A 22,886-nucleotide genomic window follows, 5' to 3' on the forward strand; every position below is an offset into this window, starting at 1 on the left:
ATTGAGATCCAAGGACAATTCACAGGGTATTGCTCACTTAGTCTTCATGATGTCAGACAATTTGTTCTGAAGAATTTTTGTTTAAGAACAACCTATCACATAGTTCTACGTTAACTTCAAATTAAGTCTTCATGCAACAAAAGTTGTTCAGGTTATGTATATAATGAAATGAATATATATTCACATCATGTGAGCCTAAGACAGCCATTAAAGTGATGCAGCATATAAGAAAATGTTTGACAGCAAAACCTTTTCACAAAATTAGAGACAAATATTGGTATGATAAATGCAGAATTTTAGTGTCATTTAATGACATTTTTGAAAACACCACATTACTTTTCCACCAACATCACTTTCATTCCTCCAATAAGTAATGTAAACAGGACTACAAGTGAAAATTATAATAATCAAGAGTGTGCTAAAGTATGCTCTCAATTTCTTTTCTCTAATTTTGATGTCTCTCTTTCTCTCTCTTTCTTTCTTTCTTTCTTCCTTTCTTCAGTCCTGCAGATTTTCAAAAATGATTTTTGATTCTACTTCGTGAGTGTTTCGTATGAAACACCCTTGAGGCTTTTTTTTTTAATGATGCTTTTATTTTTTTATTTTCTTTTTCTTTTTCTTTTCTCCATGAAGCTAATGAACATCCATCCTTTTAAAGTATGTAATTTTAAAATTGTAAACCCCATATTATGACATACTCTTAAAATGTCAGGGTCTGTAAATTTTTCACATTAGTCCTAATATCATACGAACTTGTTGTAAGGAGTACTTCTTTATGCATTTGTCTGGAATCCATCATGCCCATGATTAGTGTCATGACTTTAGCATCAGAAAGCATCACATACTGATAGTTTATCTGAACTGTCAATGATTTACAGCCAATCAAGTAAATACCCTACAATGCTAAACACTCTCTTTAATTTACGAGGGGATAGAATATCTGTGAATGATTTTGTCTCAGCAGACTAACAACTTTGGATCAATGTCAGCTGTCATTTGATTAATTATGTACATAAGGCAGCTGATCACAGAAAATTTCCACCTTTTCCCCTTGGTATTTGTATTTGTTCTTCACACTTAGTCATAGTCATTCAACAGCTGCATATGATGAGGTCAGCAAAACAAGCATTAGCAGGATGCTATAGGCTGGGTAAAATAAATAGAATATGTTTAGTGCAATATGTAGAAAAAAGATAGTGAAGACATCAATATTTTTGAAGTTAAAAAATTTATCACTTTGTTAACTTGGGAGAGATGATATCTTGTCCTTAAAAGGTAATTGCATGATTTTTCTTAATATTTAATGGATTTAATCTTTCCTCTTACTACTACTTGGGTAATACTTTTTTATTTTTATTTTTTCCTTATTTATGCTTAACTTAATTTAGGAATGTAGGATTTAATATTTATTTATTTATTTATTTATTTATTCATCCCTTAAATGGGTATTATGCTTAAGAACTCCATTACATGCTCAGTGGCAGCTGCCAGCATTTGTTCTGATATACTGCAAAACAGCTTATGTAGCGTTTTGCAGGTCACTTTGGCCCAATGTAAGTAGCATTATTCCCTGATTCTTTAGGTTACCTTTTGCTTACTGTCAACCAGAGATGTTGTCAATTTTAAGGAGATAAATTATGGGCAAGGATATCACAGGCATTAGGAGCTGTAGGGTGCAGCACTGCAGTAGCACATTTAGATTGCATCCCATCAGAGAGCTCTCTGGTGGTTGTCCACTGTAGAGCTCCCCTCCCCTCTTATGAAATAACACTGTTTATCCCATGCTCTTGATGTCTGGCTCAAAGAAGCCTCATATGCCTATCTGTTCCTGAAACTTTAGGTAAAGTACTGGTTTCTTAAGTGCCTGATCAAATCTTGCCTTACTAGAAGAGCATGCTGCTACATGCAAAATCTAGAAAAGGTTGAGGTAATTAGGTAGGAATGGGGGTAAACTGGGAAAAGTATTTTTCTCTAGAACATTTTCATCATTGACAGCATCTACTTTCAAATCATTGAAGGAATTAATTGGCTTCTATGGTTCTGTAAATTTGTTAGAAACATGATAGTCATACTGACTAAAATGCTTACTTAACCAGCTCAGCTCTTGGGGTCTTGTGACCTGCTGGATTTGACCTGCTCTGTTTTGTATCAAACCAAATACAATTGCTGGTAGCTCAGTTCCTTCTGACTCTCACTCGAAAAAGTGAAACATGTAACTCCATAATTACGAGGGATCAGCATCCTGGATGTGCAATCTGTGTATACAACCATGTGCATCTTGAAGCAATCCAGTTGATAATTTTAGGAGGAAATCTCAGTGATTGATACAAAACAATCATGAGCACTACTCAGGTGCTTTCTTTTCTTTTCTTAGATTTCACTGACTTATATATCTGCCACTGAAAGTCTCTTACAGACTACTGCCTTGCCTTTCTCTGTGATTATTGCATCCCTTATTACATTTTGTGAGGATGTCAATGGAGGATAGAATGTTTTAATATGAAGGTGTAGATGACTGCAGATAACCTGGCATTCACAGACAGATACAAGAACTCTTTATAACTTGTGTTATTATCAGAATGCTTTGCAAAAATGGGGCAGCTGCAACATGCATATATGTAAAATAACTACATACAAATCAGACATGAAGTTTCTCCTACACTACACCAAGAATGAGAGAACACGAGAGTGAGATTTCTGTTATGGTTATTGTTGCTAGATACAAGGGAGCATTATAATATCTTGGTGTGGAAATAATGGAAATAGTTCAGAAGAAGAATAACTAAAATATTGCAGTTTATTTATTTATTTATTTATTTTCCCTTGAGGAAGAACACAACAGAGGTGCATCATGAACACCAGGGTAAGGAGCTGAAGTTTACACTGGAGCAGCAGAGACTGCTGACTGGGAAAAACTCTTTTGAAGATTGTTGAAGAGTAGGAATTCTGAGAGTATCACAAGTTGTTAATGCTTTTTTTTTTTTTTTTTTAAAAAAAAAAAGAGTATGTCTTCAATTATAATTGAGATAATTTCTTCAAACTGGTGTGACGGCAGTTCAGATTACCCATTTATTCTATCTCACAATTCAAGACAAAACTCAATGAAATTAAAGGGCACATAAAAATGATAAAAAACTAATATATTTACCCTTAGCATTCAGTCATTCTACAGAAATCACTTTTAAGGGCTTGCTGACAGTTAAGAATTTAAGAGGAGTGAAAAGAAACAAGGTATTTATATGAACAAGCGTATCTGCGGTAGTAACACTGGCTGTGCTAAAGATACATGAAGCAAATGAAGTTTGTGGTTTACATCAGGAGTTGAGCTACCCATTGCACAGATTTCAGTACCACAGAGTTTTAAAATCTTTCTCATTGTGAGAGTTTTGTGCTCAACTTGTCTGTTTGTCTAAGCAAGCAGCACCACCATTGATCTGATTTGGTATATTGTTTTGTACATGTTTTGCACTGCTATAATGCAGTGAAAATAAGCAGTGATTATGGCATGGGAGGAAGATACAATTGCAGTACTTTGGAGCAATAAAACAGAAGAGGTTCCCATACAACTTCTCTGTGAACAGCAGGCATTTTACACCTGCTTTTGTGATTTCAACCAGAAATGAGTCATTTGTCACTTCGTTTATAAGCACTTGGTTAGTATTTATTGTTAAATTTTATTTTATTTTTGATCATCCTGCAACTGCTACAATGGCTTTAAGTGTTTTTTAACATTGCACTTTTGACATCCTCAAAATCAGTAATGACAAATTTCTGTTCTAAATGAGTAACTCTGCTACTTCTTGTTGAAGACATGTAGGTTATTGTCTTATCATTGTTTATTAATACTTGTATTTATACTTCCTCTTGAATAACTTCCTTTCTTTTCAAGCTTTCCCTTTTATAACTTTAAACCAAGTAGTATTGAAATCCTGAAAATGCCGCATTTACTCATACATGTACATGAAACACTATGATAAACATTTTGAAAGCTTGTCTGGCTCTCTGCTATTCTTTCTTTCCTGGCTGGATTGCTTTATGAACAGATAACAGTGGTATGAAAACTAAAGCTCTGAAATCAAATTTTTGTAGCACAGATTTGTACATGCTCTTTAAAATTTTATTTCCCACAATGGATACTGAAGCTTTAAATATTAATGTGACTTCAATATTGCACAGAATAAGACAGAAGGTTGAGACCTTCTTATATCTTAATGTAATTCCTACAAAGTTAGAACCAGTTATGTATTACCAAGACTTGATTTAGCTAGTGGCATGTCAATGAAGAATAACAAATCTGAACACAGTGCCATAATGATTGCTGTGTTACTCTTTCATTATTCACTCCAATCTCATAACTTCAATGGCATTCAAAGCATGAAATGCATTGTCAAAAATATATCGTTCAAAATACAGTGCCATTAAATATTTTATCCAATTGGCAATGGTGCTGCAAAAGGATTGAGCATTAAACTGCAAACGCTCTTCTAAAAAAAAAAAGTCATTGAACTTTGCTTTTCAGCTCCATTTCTACAGATAAGTCTTCTGTCAGCAATTTCTTTTCAAGTCAAGCAATCTCTTTCTCTCTGTCTTTCTGGTTAGTGTACTACGGAAAGTCTCTACTTCTGTACAGAGGCTGCTGGAGTCCCTGTGAGATATGTTCATCTGATTCATGTCAGTATGGAACAATGCTAGGGCCGCATGGTATGATGAATGTGACCTTCTGTCTTACATACCCTTGTATAACCACAAGTCTAAGAAAAACAGAGTGGTTAACGTATATAGTTCTAGTATCTTGCAAAGAAACGTTTTAGCAATTCATGTCAATAGAGAGCTTGAAGGGAAATGTATTTGTAGGCTTTTTGTTGAAGTCTCTGATATCTGGGGGGTTTCAGAATAGCTGCTAACTATTATGACTATTGCATGGGACACTATGCAAGTCTCTGATATCTGGCCAGGAGATTAAGGAGATGGGGAGAGCTGAAGAACAACTAAAAGACAAAGCTTGCAGGGGATGTTGCACAAGTCTCTGACATACAGCCAAGTTGGACAAAGGAGAAGGACAAGAGGGAGGAAGACTATGAGCCTTCAGCACGAGAGACCCCCAGAGGGGCCACCAGAGACTGATACGCATGCTCCAGTAGGAGGGTTTGGATTCTGGAAACTAACTATAATAACCCTGTTTTTTTTTTTTTTTTGTTTTGTTTAGAAGTAGTAATGAATATGTATCAGCCTAGGAGCATAAAAATCAGCTGCTTGATGAAACTGGTGTGCGTCTTGGTGGAGCAGAGACTCCCAGCGCTGTTTGCTTACCTCTATTCCTTTAATAAATTGTAAACTTTGATTATAGTCCTATTTTGAAGACTGAGCTATTTATTACATCCTGAAAACATGATGGAGAGCTCTTAACTCTGTCTATTGGCATGCAGATTTGACCTCTAATTAGCAATTGTTTTCTTTTAAGGTAAAGTTAGAATATTTTCTTAGATGAATGGATATGTAGACCATGTAAGGGAGAACTATATTATATATGTTTTACAATATATTATATAATATATATATTAATATATATAACATAATATAATTAGTACCTCAGGTTTTACTTTTTTTCCACAGTTTTTATCAAATCAAAACAACTCAATTCTACAATAGTTTCTTAACCACTTATCTTTCTGTTCATACTGTTTTTCCCATGACATTTGGGACATTTCATGAAGATCTTGTGCTCCCTTACCTAACAGCCCAGTATTTCCTTTGGAAGATCTCTTCTACCTTATTCTATATCATGGCCACTTGTGTGCACTATGGCTAATGGCATGTTTAGAAGATTGTCTAAAAGTCTATGTTGCTTATTGCAAAGGCAGAGAACAAGAAAATGCTTGCTGTTCAGACAAGCAAAAAATGATATTCCTGTAAATCTGAAGTCAAGATTTTGTAGGCTGTATGTGACAGGAATTTTAAAGAAGGGACTTGAAAGATAATTCTGAATTGATTTTTAGGTAAGTTTAAGGTCTTATTATTGTTATTTTGTTATATTTATTTATTTTTATTATATATATTTTTTCCAAGTGCAAGAGATACTGTGAGAAAAAGTTTGTCTGAAAATCTGGAAAGTCAGTCTTGACAGAGACTATGTGGAATGCCCATCTTTGAGTCCTCTGTCCAACCAAGCTTATGTTACATTACCATGAGTGTGAATTTTAATAACTTAGAATAACCTTATTACATGTACATATAAAATTTTCCAATTTATTTATGGAAAACAGTCCTTAACTTGCTTAACTTCTCACATAATTTACTGTGTAGCCAGTTAGTGACTGGGGGCAGGGAAAGGTATAGAAACTTTCATCAGTCAGGTAGCTGGTCAAGTATAAAGAGCATGTATGTGATACATGCATTACAGATACAAGTTGCCAGTACATACGGACTGGGGAGTCTTTCCAGATGAACTGATAATGCCTCCACAAGGAAGTCTGCATCAAGGACTTCTGTCAACACCCCTCTCATGGTGAATGCTATCCTGTCCAAGAGTTTTCTGGTTCAGCTGTACCCTACTCCAAGGATCCCAATGCATTGCTGCAGTTGTTCATGTAAGCTTCAACATGGTGGAATATGGAGCAAGAGGTTTATTTTACTGGCTATATACTATCTTTTTACAGCTTTAAAAAGAACGGTTAACATCTTAAACTACATTTTCTTTCACTATTCTCATTTGCTGGGTTTTTGCTTCCCAATAGCTAGCTGTAATGTAACTTCTAGTGAGTCTGAATTAGTCAACAGTATAGATATTGGGGAAGTTGATTATAGGTTTTCTGGTAGAATGTATCTGACCAGATTTTCATAAAAGTAAGGGTGACTTTGTAAACAACTTGCCTTTGTGATGGATGCACTTTCTGTTGGGCAATGATCCTCTAAGTGATATATTATTCTATCTTCATTATTCTATTATTAAGCTTCTTTAGTAACAATAAGTTAAAATATATATACATGTATATATCAAAACAACAACAACTTTGTGGGGCTTTGAGGGAGAACTTTAATCCAAAATTGTAAGACTTTTTGTTTGGGCAGCCTTTTTTTGCCAGGTCAGAAGTGCGGAATAGAGATCATACGAAGCTGACATTTGTATTGTTTATAGAGGGATGCAAGCTGGTTTAAACAAATATCACTAAGGCCTCTGTTGCCTATGCAGACATATTAGGTGCATGGGGCAAAGATTTCATTTCACTACATCAGAAGAAATTATTTCATTCCTTGTCATTGCAATTTTTCACGTTTCCAGGTTTCTGTTTTTAATATCTGAGTAAACTCATCTCTTCAACCTATTGCTACAGGCTACAAAAGATAGTAACAAACCTCAGCTGGGATTCACATATAATGAAAACATAAAAGGTAGAGTTAATAGCCACAGACATTCAAATGGGTCCTTTATCCATGGGTTTTGCATGTTTTGGAACAGGCTGAGTCAATACCATAATATTGCCTTTACCTCCTTAATGGCCTATTGTATTTATCATCACTGGGAAATTTTCCGGAGGAAAAAAAAAAGAATATAAAAAAATCCAGAGAAGAATACAACTTCACTGGCACTTCTGAACACCTTCAGTACTTACTGTGCTTTTCCTAGCTAGTAAGCTGTTAATCTTCCTACACTTTCTGATCAGAGTTTAGACAACAAACAAAATGAATTACAGTAACAGCACACACAGAATTCCCAAGTACCAATGTGTTTGGCATGATTTAGAAGCATGCTAATGAATGTACTTCTGTACAAGAACATATTACATATTAAATAAATTTAATTCAGTTTGTTTGTACCTATTCTATATTTTTTTTCTTTTGCAGTATCCCTTGTGTGGCCACCCTGGAGATGTATAAAAACAAATGTTGAGATTTGTTATATAGAGGTGTTTATAAAACCTTACTTTAAGAAAGTCCATTTGATAATGTCTATGCTCACATGACTACATGTAGTGTTGCTTTTAACTAATTAATTTGCTTGCTGCATGATGCCAAATCTCTTCCAAGGATGGGCTAGCCATGTGCTAGCAAATAGCTTCTACCGTGTTGCAGTTAGTCTGATGAGAGGTTGAGTAGGCCTACACTATGCCTGTGACTTCAGTTGATACATGGCCCTTTAGAGACCCCTAGAAAAGTCAAGTTACAGCCAGGCAACAGAGAGGTATAAAGTCACAGAGGTAGCTTAAATTTTGTTCTGATAACAAGCATATCTGGAGAAGAAAACTACAAAGCAGGGGAAGTTCTTCTTAAGCAGCTTAAGTACTGTAGTGGCTACTACCCTTGGGTGATGTATTGTAATGGTGACAACAATGCATTGACTTGGGTATGGTAAGCTACTGGGATACACATACTGAAATAAGATTGTCATAGGATTAAACTGCTTGTCTAGCAGGAGAAAGATGGGTCCTTGTTTTTTGTTTGTTTTGTTTTTTTCCTTAAACCACCCCAGGAAAGACAGGGCTTTCTGAAGTGTATGCCAATGTGTGTTGAGTTTTCGCCCAGGATATTATTTTAGCATAGGAACAGGAAATATGGACAAGTCATCCAGAGAGTAATTATGCCAAAGAGTTAATGAAAAATAGCACTGAATTATTTTAATTACTAAATAAAAATAACAATAAAATACGTTCCATTGCAGGAATAAAGCTCTATTAGTTTGGGTCAGAGCAGTGTTACAATGCTGCAAACTTTTGAAAGTATTGTCTGGAAGTGGTGTTCCACCTTGCATATACAAATATTTAACATTGATAGTCTCAACATTTGTTAACAACAACAAAAGCATTCACAATTCAGTTTGCATTCTATTTATATTGTTATATCAGGGTAGCATTATCAAACAAACCTCTAAGACAAAAATGAGTTAAATAATTATTCAACATATTTTGCTAATAACAAGCCTTCCTTCTGCTTTCTTCCGCCCTCCTGAAATATTTTTTTACAATACATTTTTATTACTAATATATTACAGCAGTGATTAAACATGACACTGTGCTCAGGGGACTTGGTTACATGGGTGTTAGTAGACAGAAAATAGTTACCCTTTTACCCTTGCTCTGTTCAACTCAACAAAATGAAATTAGAGTTGTAGGAAGATAACAGGATTATTGTAGAGTCATCATTTCCTGCAGCATTTATTGTCTAAATTTGACCTTTGCAAGAGTTCATTATGCTAAGAGAGATATATCATGCTAATAGGAAAAAGTCGTCCAGAATACCTGAGAGCTATTGAGCTAACCAAGTAAATAACTCTAGAGACAGTGCATGTATGTATTTAAAATATATTTGTGTATCAATATAATAATAATATAATAATACCAATATAATAATATATATATAAATATGCCAACCCAATGTGAGCATGTCTTCATAGCAGTGGAAAAACAAAACAAAATGACAAACAACAAACAAAACATAATAGGAAAGAGAAAAAAAAAAAAACACAACAAAAAAAAAAAACACACAACTTTTATCTCTGTTCCTTCTCTGGATAACAGAGTGATGGGGTGAAAAGCCACAGGAAGCAAGGAGAATTGATATGATACCTTCAGCGGAATATATGTAATGTGAAAAAACAATGCTCTCAGTTCGATCAGTCCCATCAAGGGAGCTGCTTCCAGGCCTTCAATAAGCACTAAGCCTGGATTCAACTTGAGAATGCACTTCTGAAGAACTACAAAATACCCAAGATGCTTGAAGGCTAGTACCTTCAAGAATTTGTACTATACCCATCTTTATAACCCGGTGGTCTGCGTTAGCTGATGCATCAAAATCATCTTTAAAGACCAAATCAGCTCTGCCATGCCTATCCCAAGATATCTTAGTTCTCTGCAGGAAGAATGAAGATCATACATGGATGTCTATCGCCCAGATTCTAGCTTCTGTAAACAAGCATATCACTGCCTAATTTATTTTAACTGTTAGCCACTGTTTAATGATATAATCCCTTGGTTCTTATGTGAGACCTAGCAATCTAGCTGGGGTACCAATTCTTAGACATTTCAGTGACCTCTTCAGCTGACTGGTTCTCTACTTAGAACTTTATTTGTTTGTTTGTTTGCTTGTTTTTATTTATTTATTTATTTATTTTTTAAATCTACTTTCTTACCATACCACATCTTTTAGTTCTGAGGATGAAATGACAATGTCAAACCATCAACTTATACTAAACAATTGGGAAGAAGTTGTAAAACAAAAAAAACCCAAAGAAACAAACAAACAAACAACAACAACAACAACAAAAAACAACACCAAAATACCTTCAAAATTTAAAAGAGTTAAAGAGTTTACAAGATAGGTGATCAAAATGCTTATGTTCTCCGTGCCATACCTTCCTTCAAGTTAAGGATGAACTCTGTGCTTCTTCTGTCAAATGACAGCAATGAAAACACCTTTAATGCACTGAAATGTTGATGGGTGTCTTGCAGTAGGGACAGCAAGTAATTGTTGACGTAACTGAATGTTTTGGAAATGGTTTTGTTTGCTAATGTCACAAACAAAAATAATATGGCCAATAATGTCATGTGATAGTGTGCTCATTAGAGCTTCCTAAACACAGAGAAGAGAGACAGGATACACTGAATGTTCATCTGCTAATAGAGGTATTCAAAAGATAAACTTAATGAATGACTTATTTTTATTGTAATATTTGCTGGTGACCCATAAATTTAATTAATAGTCATTGTGAAAACTTCTTTTTACCTTTTTACAAACAAGTAATTTTTTATAAACCCACAATATATTGATTCATTATGTAATGAGTACAATGTAGCTTATAACTCCTTTTGAAGGCATGTTTTGAAAGATGTAGTGGATGCCTGAATGATTTCTAGAATGCAACATAAATCTGCTTTTATGCTTTATGTGTTCTTATCACTATATATATCGGTTGTACAACAAATGAAGAAATCTATGTTAATTCTTGGGGACTGGGTATTTCAGATTATTTGCTTGGATTGTTGTACCTCTTGTGGAATTGGCTTGTACAACTGAGGTCTCAGACAATTTCATTCCAATATTAAAACTGAGTGTCTTGCGGATTTCATCATTTAAAATTAGCTGGGATAAGACTGGTTCTGATTAATATCTATGCAGACTTCACTATATAATTTAGATGAAATCTCTCAGAAAATTTTAAAGTTCTTTATGATGGGACTTCTACTAAGATTCTTTTAATTTCAGATTTCTTTTTTTCTTTCTTCCTTGTTCTATAGTAAAATATAGAATTAAAATTAATTTAGATTAAATTAAAAGATTATTTTAAAACTAAGATGGATGAAGATTACAGGAAGATTGAGGGCAACAAATATTATTATTGGAGATAATGGGGCTGTGTCTTGGGGCTATATCATACTTCATTATTTCGTTCTTCCTTAGATGACACTCAATAATTCAAATTGGAAATCTGTTCTGGGGAGAACACTGACTGTGGAAAAGCACTCTTGGTGGATTCTTAGAGAATTTTCTTTTGCAGATCAACTTTTTCTTGTTTCTTCTCTTAGATATATTAATCTCAAGTGAACTCAACATAGTTTAAAAACAAAAAAAAAAGAAAAAGAAAAGAAAAAACAAGGAAAATATGTGTTGTAGTCATATGTAGTTATATTTATTTTGTACTATATCCATCATAATGGCTAAATTATTGTGACTTGAGAAATTGTTTCTTCTTAACACCAGAAAACATTTGTATGGATTACTCATACATTATAATGTTTTGAAGTACTGCAAGTCAAAAGTAAAGCTCATACAGGTCTAGCTCTTTTCTTGTATACATGCTCCTGGGATCTTTTTTCTTGCAGAAAATATTTCATTGACTGAACTTCAACAAGTTAACCTATAGAATAGTGACAGTACCTGATCACTCAAAAAGTGTGTCAGAACTCTCAGACTTAACAATATATTTATATAAACTTTTCATATAAATATATTTGAAAAGTCTTAGTTTACTATTTTGTGAAGACTGATTTTCTCCTGTAGTTTTCATTTGTAGTGTCTTAGCTGTAATCGTAAAGTTAGCTGATTGTATACTCAGACATATTAGCAAAAATGAAAACAGCAGAGTGAGGAATTTATTGCTCCAAGTTTATTATTCTAGAATATAAAAAATCTAACAATAGAGAATTTGGCTGGATTTTATCAACTTCAATGTAGCAAAAGGGGTCTGGGGAACATACGTTGTAACAATAAATTAGTCATCATTGTACTTATAATGAAGCCAATCGCCAAGTTCATATTGACTGGGAAGATTTTGGCTCTTTTGGGGAATACTCACCTAGTGAAGAAAAACTGCACAATGAGGAACTCAGGACTTTATTTTACCGCTGAATATCTTTCCTTCCAACACTCTTAGATTTCTCATTTGCTTTGAATTTCATAGAGTACACATAGGCAGATGGTTGTATCTCTTTTCAAGAATTAAGATTGAAAAGGCTCATTAGATACAAAGAACTGGATGACATTTTTCATGTCATTGCCAAAATTATCATCTATTCTTCTTTTACATATCTGAATAACTGACAGTAGTTATGTTTTACAGACACAACTCATATGCAGTGTAGTCATGTATTAAAATGTATATTATTTGTCCAGGAACTAGTAGCTGAAAATCTTTCCATGTTTTCTGTAATTATTTGGAATCATTGTCATTACTATTTTACCTTAAGAAATACAATAATCCTTTGAGAATGTGAAGAATAAATCATCAGAGAGAAAGTCAGTGATGGACTTTATCTGCTCCAGCAAAGATCTAATAAAGATGTTCTCTTACTTTTTAGCATATTGGGCTGCTATACATAACTATAAATTAAGGAGGGAGCAGATGTTGTCCAAGTATACTTAGGTTAATACAAATTGTTGAGTATTTTTCTATGACAACAGCCCTTCACCTGAAAAGCAATGAACTTCTTTTTAAAAAAACAGGTTCTGTGCATATGTCTTTTGTTTATTTATTTACTTATTTATTTTTAGCTGTATGGAGTGCTGTGATGCAATATTCCTTCTGTGTTTTTTCCCTTTCTGTTTATTTTTTTCCACCTCTGTGTAGGAAACACTTATTTCTCTATTTAATGAGAAATTTGTCCTTGTGGAACTACAGCGAAGGCTCAGCATCTCCAGCTCTATTTAATTCTTTACAGACAATTTTGACATTGTCGATACCTTGTTATTTTAGTCAAGCTCTCCTTCTGATAAGTAGCAAAATAGGCCATTCGAAGCTGCTAACAATTTCAGAAGTAGTCTTAACAGAATACTCCCTTAAACAAGGGAGGTTTCTTCACAGTTTCTCGTTTTCTTCCACCAAAACTATTTTTAAAACACAGCCAGCTCAAATGGTTGTTCCTCACTCATTGCAGTTTTCACTTAATTTGCTCTCAGTCATCAGAATTAGTGTAGCCCTAGGAGGACTTATTCAGCACCATTTATTAGGATGATTTGTGGTAGAACAAGCTGCAGTCCTTCCAGTTTTGTAGCATTACAAGTTGGAGCATTCTTGGAGCTGGGAATGTTGCTAAGAATACTAATTGGAGAATCTCCTTTTGGATGCTCAATTTTTAGAAAAAAAAAAAATCTAAAATTTTTGTAAAGCTATCCCTAATGTCTGTAATGTGCATATCCTTGTGGTTTCTTTTATATCTGTGCTTGATTTCTTTTCTTGATGTGAAGTATATTTGTGTAGCAGGACAACTCTCAGACCTTTCCAAGACCTTACTGCAATTAAAAGGGTATGTATTTAGATGACTGATGTGTCTGAGAGAGAGATGCTTTCGAAGAATAATTTGGATTTGGAGCCTAATTTTAGAAGCTTTCAATCACTCTCTGCATTCATCTTTCCCTCCCCACTGAACAAAGGGATGCTGACCAGTCTTGCAACATCAAACTGGTTGTGGGGATACCATTCTGAGGCTTGTAAGTCAGGAATATTTATTTATTTATCTATTCATTATTATTTTAGAGATGTCTTTTCCTTTCTATCTCTAATCTATCAGATGATCATAATGCTTAGGATAGATAATAATTTCTTTCTTTTTTTCTTTTTTTTTTTTTTTTTTTTGTAAGCTGTAAAATTCTAAGTAATATGTTTTATATGACATTGAAAGAATAAAAAGCTCATTTCAGTTGTCCTTTAGAATTTATGTATTTGCATATAATTAAGACTGATAGTAAAAAATGTCTAAACAATTTAACTTTAATCCATATTGTATTTTCATTCCTTAGCTGTAAGGTAGAGCTCCAAACATTGAAATGGATTTATTTATTTATTTATTTATATTTTTTTTCCCAATCACGGTATTATGTGAGGCTGCATAGAATGAAAAAGATACCATTGTGTTTTTTGTGTTTTTTTTTTTTTTGTTTGTTTGTTTGTTTTGTTTTGTTTTGCTTTGTTTTTAAGATAATAGTGTTCTGTGATTTAAAGTTTCAGAAGAAACTTGTAGACAGAGAAATGCTTTTTGTTGCATTTTTAAGCAGAAGGCTTCAGATTAAGGTAAAACTCAAGAAAAGCAGACCTCCAGAACAGCAGAAAAAGTTGGAACTGGGAATAAATAATGTGTGGTCAATAGAGGGGGGAAAAAAATAATCCTGATTTGGAGAAGCATCTGCTTGTCTGTTCCTGAGATTTTAAACTGGATTAAGAACATTTGAAAAATTTTGCTTTTTTGATATGTGGATTTATGTACATAAGTAGCTTAATGTAAAAGTAGCTTAATGTAAAGGTGAAAGTTAATTACATCTCTGTTATTTTTCTTCTCTGCTATTATTATTATGCCTGGAATTTTGTAAAATACTTTCAGGAAATTGGAACAATTAATACATTGCAGATGAAATATGAATATTTGGAAAATGCCTATATGAGTGGAAAAAGTAAAAGCAAAGTCATAAAGCTCAATAGTGGCATTGTTTTAGCCAGTGTCAGAGGAGACAATAGTGAGGGTTTAAGTGAGAATATAAGCTCTTTTGGGCCATAAACTGAGGTGTTCTGTCTGGAGTTGAATAAGCAGATGAGAATACCTGTAAAGGAGAAACATACATTGTCTCCTGCAGCTCCTGTAGTTTCATATGCTGCCAACAATTGCTATCTATCATCTGCTACCTAAAAATCTGTCCAAAAATACTGTGCCTCCTTCTTCTAATGTCTCTTTAATGTCTAATGTCTCTTCTAATGTTTACTGTGTCCCCTTCTTCTATGAATCTCTTACAGAAAATTACTCTCCTAATTTAAAGACTAAAATAAGGAAATCAGATGCCTGAAATATAAATACAACTCAGTAGTATATAATCAAATATCTTTTGGAAAAAAAGGAATTTAATATTTACTAAAGTTGGCTTCCTCAAACTGGCAATAAAATATATATATATTTTTTTAAATTACATCTGTTGAACAGCTTCTGTTTATCTTGTATAGGAAAAAAGCCTCATATGAAAAACTGAAGCAGAAAAAAATCCACATATAGTCCACTGAAAAAACTCTCATGGACTTCTGGAGGTATGGATTGATCACTAATAATGATCAAGACTGACAGGCAACTTATACAGATTTCTTTCAGTGTTTGTGAGTCTAACAGCAGGATGTGAATACAGAATAATTCATATTAGAGATTGGAGAATACTGGAAAATCAATGGGAAAAATGTCTCAGTTTCCTTTTCCAAAACTGAATCTTCCGTCTGGAAGGAGTATGAAGTCCAGGCTGCTCGGCTCCTGGCTCCTTGTGAATCATTTGCCTGTGTGTTCCTGGTAATGGTTTCACTATTCATGCTTGCTATGCTATTCTTTCCTACTTCTACTTAGGACAAAACAAACAAACAAACAAACAAAAACCCTCAGATAATACAGCATTTTCTTAATCATGAAGAATGTAATAGAATACTATTTTCATTCAGGTTTAAAAGCTTGCTTTTATTTTGAAGTGTCAATTCCATTAGCATTTTTTGGTTATATAGAAATAACAGTTATATGCCCACTCTTACACCCACTATGCATCAGGCATCTTCCATGTTTTCAATGGAGTCTGAATTATTACTTCAGTGAAGAAAAATTAATAATCAACCATCTTCCATATTTTTATAGTTTATTCATAGTTCCGTTCATCATTAAAGTCTCATTTGCGAATGCCTCTGAAATATGTATTCACATACAAATGCGTCTTGTTGATTATTAGAATTTAGTAGCTCCAAATGTTTACAGGTTATTTGAATTCTGATTTCTTCTTATTATTACACAGGTAAACAAATACTATTAGCATTAGTATTGTCATAGCAGAATAGGCATTTACTTTTGCTTTTCAGGATTAAGCTTTGCAATCATTTGCAATTGCTTGCAATATAAACTCTAGTGAGCTGAGTAACAGTAGACCTGGACAACTGATTGCTAGCTAAAACAAGGAGGAGTAACAGCAAAAAAGAGGAGCAATAAAAATGTTGCAGACTGATTACTAATGCCTTTTTTTTTTTTTTTTTTAAGTTTCTATCTGTCTATCAGCCTACACAAAAATAAAATCATTATTTTAAAAATAAAGGAAATCTTCAGGCCAGCTGTGATTCCTCCATACTCAACTAAGTAATCTGTTATAGGAACAAAGGTCACTTTTATACTTCCTTTTATTCATCTTTGCAATGACAGGTAGCAGCTATGACATTCCACAACATGGGCTTTTTAATTCCTTCTTTAAATGAAGTAACTTAACCATGACTTAACTCAGGGATTAAGCGATCTCAATGGGAGAAGACTGAAAACAAACAAAACAAACACACAAACAAAAACAAACAAAAAACTAAATCAGACTTCTTTCATACATACCATGGTCTACATTAGAATCCTAGTCCTACCAAATGACACTTTATTGAGATGAACTGTATCTCCAAGATTTTGCAAAGCTTTCTTTTTCTTTTCTTTCTTATCTGTAGTATTTTATCCTTCCATGTACTCCAGAACATCCGCTACTTCTCATGCCAAAAGAAGTCCTCTAAAACCTGGGGGAGTTTACAAGCAGCGGTCACTGTTTCCCCATGTTTACGTGGCAAGCTTTTGGCAGTGGGGGGACTGCAGGGGTGGCCTCTGTGTCTGGAAGCTGCCTCATGTTAGAAAAGGGCCAGTTTCAGCTGGCTCCAAAGGGACCTACTGCTAGCCAGAGACGAATGAATAAGCAATGTTGCTTGCGCTTATTTTAAGAGCAGGTTTAAGAAAGGGAAAACAAACAAACAAACAAACAAAAACAAACAAACAAACAAACAAACAAAAACACCACAGCAGCTTGGAGAGCGAAGAGTGAGAACCAGCCCTGCGGGCCCCAAGGTCAGGGAAGAAGGATTGCAGGAGGTGCTCCAGGCACACAGCAGAAGTTCCCCTGTGGCCTGTGGAGAGGCCCCTGGTGGAGCAGGATGTCCCCCTGCAGCCCATGGGTCCCGCATGGAGCAGATCTCCACGCTGCAGCCCATGTAGGAACCCCCGGTGGAGCAGGTGGATGTGGCCTGGAGGAGGCTGCAGCCCATGGAGAGCCCCCGCAGGAGCAGGCCCAGGGCCGGAGCTGCAGTTCGTGGAGGACCCACATTTTGCAGTTTGCTCCTGACGGATGGACCCCGTGGTACAGAGCTATGTGGGAGCAGCTCTTGAAGAGCTGTCTGTGTGCAGCCCCCTCAGTTCGGGAAGGATGGCATCCCATGGGAGGGACCCCACGGGGAGCAGGGGCAGAGAGGGACCATGAAGGAGCAGCGGAGACGAGCCCCCATTCCCTATTCACCTGTGCTGCTGAGGGGAGGAGGTGGAAGAAGGTGAATGGGGGGTAAGGTGTTTTAAATTTGTTTTTAGTTTCTTAATGCTCGAGCCTGTTAGAAATAGGTAATACATTTCACTGATTTCACGATGCTGGGTCTGTTTCTGACAATAATTATTGAGTGATCTGACTGTTCTTATCTAAAACCTTGAGCCCTTTTCATTGTATTTTCTTCCCCTTTCCCTTTGAACAGGGGGAGTGAGAGTGTGGTTGTGGTGGAGCTCAGCTGCCCAGCTGAGTAAAACCACCACAACCCACCAGGTAAAGAAAACACAGAAGACATGTAATTTCTACAGCTTGATGTTAAATTGAGTGTTCCTGGTTTTAATCATTTTAGGATGAGTGGGGCTTCAGTACAGATGATGATTAGAGAAGACTAAGAGCAGAGAAGACTTTCCTTATCTGATGTGACATGAAAATATTTACAAAAATGGAGGAATATAGCTGTAAGTTTGAGATACTGCTGCATTCTCTCTGTATTACCTGCTATAGGTCATGCCTCTTCTTCTGAAAAACTAGATATGATTAAGCAGAAAGGAGAGCTTCCTGGCTATATGGAAAATCTTTTCCTCCCTTTTAAAATCATATCTTTCTGCTTTATGTTAGTCTGAGATGTGCTTAAGAAGCTATGGGCAAGTACAAGAGCTTGAGAGGAGATATCCTTTCACAGATTATATCTGGGGTTTCTTAGGTGAGGAAGTACAAGAACATTAATACTAACAAGGAGAATGGGAGGTCTTGTGGTCCCCCCCCTTTTTTTTTTCCACCATGTATACATGTAATTTAGAATGAGATTTACACTCTGTCCGCTGTTATACAGTGTTGTCCTTCGTGATATTTGGATACCAACTTGCTTCCAAGCAGTGACTGTAATTGAGTAAGATTGTGTTGACATAGTTTAAGAGGAAAAAGGATCTATTTTGACTTATTATTTTTCATTATGCATATAAATAATATCTTTATTACAGAGAAAATAACCTGATGAGTTATGCTGATATTTTTGTAACTTCTTTCTATAGCCATCACTTATGATTTTATTACCCTGCATTTTTGTCACCTGTACACATTATTCCTACTACAGAAAATTGTTTAAGAACTTGCACTGTACTTTATCCAGTAGTATTTTAAAGTGTAATTTGTCATGAAAAGGAAAAAAAAAAAAAAAAGTAAAACTTCTTCACTTGTTTTGCTAGTGCTTAATTTTGAAATCTATGACCAAAAAATTATACGTAATTTTTTTGTAAAATCAACAGTCACCATTTATTCCACAAAAAGCATGAAAATATAAGGTTTTTTTTTAATTATTATTTTTTACAGAAATGAAATTAATGGTGAACAATTAAAAACTTGCCCTCTAAAAACTTTTATTTTTACAGTTGCGTGTCATATTTGTTATTCTTTTAAACTGTGAGAAATTTTCCACTGCAAAAGATTTCCATTGCTGAGAGATTTACCATCTGAATTAAATGTTAAATTTTAATGCTTAATCTTTTTTTCTCTTTTTTTTTTAAACTCTGCAGTATTGTGACTGTTTTTTATAAAAGTTTTTATGTTTGCATGTGTATATATTTCTAGGTATGTGCATATATATTTGGCAGGCAGAAAATGGACAGTAATTATTTGGACAGTAAATATTTATTATAGCATTAAATAGTTTAAAAACAGTAAAGTTTAAAGAACAGTATGATTGTTTTGAGCTGTGAGTTGAAATCTTGGTGTCATCCTAGCCATGCTAACATTTAAAAACCATGTTCATTTTAATGTCTTCCAGTTTCTCAGCAGGAGAATGAAAAATATATATATATATATATATATATATATTTTTAAAAGAAGGTAATCCCTTAATGCAGAATGCTCAGATATTGCTGTTGTGGGAGGCTTCATATGCATAAGAAATTCTGTGTGCGTTCATACCTGCAGCATTTCAGTGTCTGATGCATACAGATCAGTGAAGTCTGAACTCACCAACAGTTTACTCTCACCTTTTGTGCCCCTGTGAGAAATCCATTGTGTGGTAGTTCTGTGGTATGGAAGACAGATGTTTTACGAACAGCTCACTTTCAAAGCATCAGCAGTAGGGTACTAAAAAGGCATACTTCCAGTTGGCAATGTTTTCTAGATACATATTTAGACAGCTACATTGTTGAAGCAGCTCTGCTGTTAATGCCTTAACAATATTTCATATTGAGCAGTGAGACTGTTAAAAATGGCTCTGTCTGTATGTAAATATAATGTCAATGAGAAAGTGGCATCTGATTGTCATGTTATGTGGAGGTTCAAAGTTGTGCAGTAATGAATGAAACACACTGCTCTGCTAGGCTCCTTCCATATGGGTATTTTTGCAGATTAAACAATGCCTACTAGAGTGCAGTCATCTGTGCTGATGAATTGTGATAATGATTGCTAGTTTGCTTTTGGTTCCAGGTGTTGGACACTCTCCCAAATGATTTCAGATCATGGTGTGGGGTGTGGGACTTAGGACATTCCAGGAACTACTCACAATAGATAATTTGTACATAATAACCCTTTGTTGAAAATAAAGAGTTTACAAGAATTAACTATAACATAGCAGTAATGGTATTGTTACTAGGAATATTTAATTCTTTGTTTTATATACATGTACAGACAACAGCTTTTGATACTAGAAGACATACTCAAGTTCAATGGGTTTAATCTTATCTGGAAAACAAAGGGAGAATGAAGAATGAGATGGATGTTATTGTAATTTAATTGTAACACTTGCCTACCTTGTCTTTTTCTATATTTTTAATAATAGAGAGATTGTATATGTAATTTCAGTCTGACTAGACTCATTTCAGTGTATGCCTGGCTATTTTCTGTTAGTGAAAAGAGAAAGGCTGTATAGGTTTTCCTAGCTTGGTTGTGTAAGAAGGGCAGTTTGCTCTTATTCACCCACTGACACAGCAATAGATAGCTACTTGCTTCTTATGTTCAACAACAATCTATTCAGAGGTTTTCACTCCTTTAATGACTAACATTGATCATTTTTAGCCACCAGATGTCACACAGCTGAATAAAGACTGAGTAACAGCACATTTAAACAAGGGTTAATGCTTGACCAAAGTTTAGGTAGATACAGTAACATTTTTCTGAATTTTCTTATGCTTTTGTAGAATTGTGATTCTTGTGTAGACACTGGAGGTACAGAAAATGTATTGTTCTATTCATTCGCTTTCCTCTTCAGAGTTATTATAAAATTTATATGAATTAATAACAATTCACCGGTAAGTACTTTTCATGTGATTTTACAATTACATCGTGACAAGTTATAAGGTGAAATATAGTCTGCTAGTACCCAGCCCCTTTGAATTTCTGTTCGCATTTGTATGTTTTAACACTGATAACTTAATACTTAGGGGAAAAATAAAAACACAATATTTGCTATGTTGAAAACTTTGTCATTGCTAAAATATATAAAGATATTTGTCTTGAGCTGTAAAATGCTACAGCCAGCTTAGTGCTATATTTACACGACTTTTTTAATCTGATGTTTTCCAAGTAACATCAGAATTGTAATTTTTTATTTATTTTTTTTTACATAATGTCTTTGTTTTATTCATTAGACAGCCCCCTACTTTTAATGGATTTTGTCCTTTCCCTTGCAAAGCTCAGTGGACAGAAACAGCAAAAACCCTGGGGAAAAAAAAAAAAAAGCATTATGAGTGAATTTGTGTTACAGACTTCAGTGGGGCAAAATTTGTTTTTGATATTTGAACATATAATCTAATATGTTAGTAGCAGAATAAATACTGTCATTCATCATAGGAACAGGTGCAATTCCTGATGTTTTCAATAAGACTTGTAGGTGTTTTATACCTACCAAAATACCATCTCAATATGGATGTGTGTTAGCAGCATTAGAATCGTGGAATCATAGAATCATTAAGGTTGGAAGAGACCTTCAAGATTTTGGACCTTCATCTAACCATCACCCTACTAAACCATGTCCCTAAGCACCAGGTCCAACCTTTCCTTGAACACCCGCAGGGACAGGGATGCCACCACTTTCCTGGGCAACCCATTCCAATGCCTGACTGCTCTTTCTGAGAAGAAATGTCTCCTAATTTCTAACCTCCCCTGGTGCAACTTGAGGCCATTCCCTGTAGTCCTATCACTAGTTACCTGTGAGAAGAGGCCGACCCCCAGCTCCCCACAGCTTCCTTTCAGGTAGTTGTAGAGAGAGTTGTAGAGAGAGGTGGTTGTATATTTTTTATAAAACCAAAATATAGAAATTAGATAATTATCAGCCTTTATGGGACAATTGTTCATGTGACTTGACAAGTCTACAGATGTGAAAAGTATAATCTTTGTTTTTTAGAAATAGATCTAAAAATTGAGGAGATGTGAAAATTTAAAGGAAAAATAAGAATGAGATAATAGTGGTCATCATCCTATTGAATGTGAGCCTTTAGGGTGGCAAGGTGGAGGGATGGACTTACATGATTTCTGATAACTTCTTTTACTAATAACGAGAAAAAATTTTCTCTGTGCTGGGAATAAAATGGTATATACATTGAGAAATTAACACGTTATTGGGCAAGATACATCAATGCCACTCCAAGGTGGTACTTATGAATTACTTGAACAGTGATTTTGCGTTAGCTAGTCAAAGGTGGGATGCTGATTTACTGAACATATCTGCCCACAATGGGCCATCTGCACTTGCAAATGTTTTTCAGTGGTTCAATATTAACCATATTATTAAATTATGTTCAATTAGCACTAGAACATCACTGGATCTTCTGAATCCAATACATCTTATCATGGTACACCTGAGTTGGATCAGTACTTTGAAGGTCGATTTCTATTAAGTCATATGCAATGTAACCTGGACATTTCCATTTTATAATATATGCCAGACAACGTAAGTGCATTGAGTGCAATATAAGTGCACAGAAAAGTGTTTCAGAATGGGAGTTATATATGTATATATATAAATAATTACTAATAAATTATGTATATACGTATCATTGTATCCATCATCTTTGGAAGTGCTTTCTTGCACTTGCTTTTATCATACACAGGGCCCAACTGCTGCTTTGGTAGGATGATGCTTTATAAATAATTGGAAAAGTATCATCAGA

The 22,886-nt window shown here is 34.7% G+C and overlaps 2 long non-coding RNA genes across 2 annotated transcripts in view; both read left to right on the plus strand.

The window, feature by feature from the left end:
- Positions 1–22,886, plus strand: part of LOC137849580 (uncharacterized) — a 633,107-nt gene that overhangs the window by 6,991 nt on the left and 603,230 nt on the right. The window lies entirely within an intron of this gene.
- On the plus strand, positions 1,069–9,491 carry LOC137849576 (uncharacterized). The gene is made up of 3 exons (XR_011091962.1): positions 1,069–1,275; positions 6,401–6,587; positions 7,843–9,491. It is a non-coding gene; the product is annotated as an uncharacterized lncRNA (long non-coding RNA).

This window comes from Anas acuta, chromosome 1 (assembly GCF_963932015.1).
Source record: "Anas acuta chromosome 1, bAnaAcu1.1, whole genome shotgun sequence".
Classification (NCBI taxonomy): domain Eukaryota; kingdom Metazoa; phylum Chordata; class Aves; order Anseriformes; family Anatidae; genus Anas; species Anas acuta.